Genomic DNA, 1,545 nt, shown 5'->3' with positions numbered 1-1,545 from the left:
GCTGGGGAAGGACTTTGTACAAGGGCATGTAGGGATAGGACGAGGGGGAATGGCTTTAAACTGGAAGAAGGCAGGTATAGATTAAACATTAGGAAGAAATTTTTCACTCTGAAGGTGGTGAGGCACTGGAAGAGGTTGCCTCAGAGAGGTTGTTGAGGCCCCATCCCTGGAGGGGTTGAAGGCCAGGCTGGAGGGGGCCTTGGGCAACCTGGTCTGGTGGGAGGCGTCCCTGCCCAGGGCAGGGGGGCTGGAACTCGATAATCTTCAAGGTTCCTTTCAACCTAAACCATTCTATGATTCTATGGTACAGGGAAGGAATACAAATCGGATGTCACCTCTGCCCTCCGGAGACCAGCAGCAAAGAACCCCCTCTTTTTGCAGTTTACTCACACAGTCTTGGCCACTGGGAAGCCATTCATACGCAGGAGAAACCCAAGTCCTACCATGATTTAAGCTCATGCCTCCCAGTCCTGCCCATCCCGGCTTTTTGCAGAACAGGTTATTCCTTTCTCCTCACACCACCTTCCTATGCATTTGAAGGCCAACAAACAGCATTTACTCAGCCAGCCTGAGGCGTCACTCCATGTGTCACCCCGTATCCGTGGCAGGACTTGAGTGTAAGCAAACGCAGGAGAGGCGAGAAAACGCAAGGAGTAGGGAACACTGGTGTGCCACACTTACCCTGACAAATTAAATATGGGGAGAAAGCTGTGGGGGCCAGATCCCCGCCGGGGACCCGGCACCGGCTGTGCTGAAATGGCTGCAGCACAGAGCGGTCCCCATGTAACTCCAGGGAGGATTTGCTGCCAGGAGAACCACCACCTCATCCTTCCTGAAAAGGCAGCAGCACCTTTCCAGCCTGGGGATGGACAACCCTGACAGGACCAAGCACCCGGTTTTGTGATTTCTTTGGCTGTTTTGGACCTTTTTTTTCCTGCCTACCTCCGACCTCCCTGAAACTGATCTGATTCTCCCCCCAACCTCTGCCTGGTTCCTTCCTCCTCCTCCTATCAAAATGGAAAAGAAAATAAAAGACAAAACCAGACCCAGAGTGCTGAAACAGGAGAATCAACTCAAATTCTGAGTGAAAAGCGGTTTTATCCCTCCCCTGCACCCCCTGCCATACCCTGGCCGTGTGGTAGATGAGAGCACCTCACCTCCTGGAAATGCCAAACCCTGAACCCTGCTTTCAGGAAGGAAAAAAAAAAAACCAACAACCCACCTCGTATTTCCCACAGAATAGTAAATCCCTCTCCTCCCAAATCGATTTGGAAAGAGAATTGAACCCCCCACCGCTCCCAAGCAGCAGCACTGAGCCGCGCCACGCTGAGGTGAAGGGCGGCACCAGCCCAGGTAGCAGCCGCGCGGCGCCCTGACCGAAATGGCGGTATCTGGATTTTCCCTTTCAAATCATCCCCAAACGGCCCGAAAACACCTTGTTTGTCGGAAGGAGGATTAATTTTATTTTATTTTCCTTTAAAATAACAGTTACAGAGGCGCTCTGCGGCGGCGGGGCGGCGGCAATCAGTCAGCCCGCCCGTGAGG

The sequence above is a fragment of the Charadrius vociferus genome, unplaced genomic scaffold, assembly GCF_000708025.1.
Source record: "Charadrius vociferus isolate BGI_N301 unplaced genomic scaffold, ASM70802v2 scaffold190, whole genome shotgun sequence".
NCBI lineage: Eukaryota > Metazoa > Chordata > Aves > Charadriiformes > Charadriidae > Charadrius > Charadrius vociferus.
Note: the sequence above shows the minus strand (reverse complement) of the source record.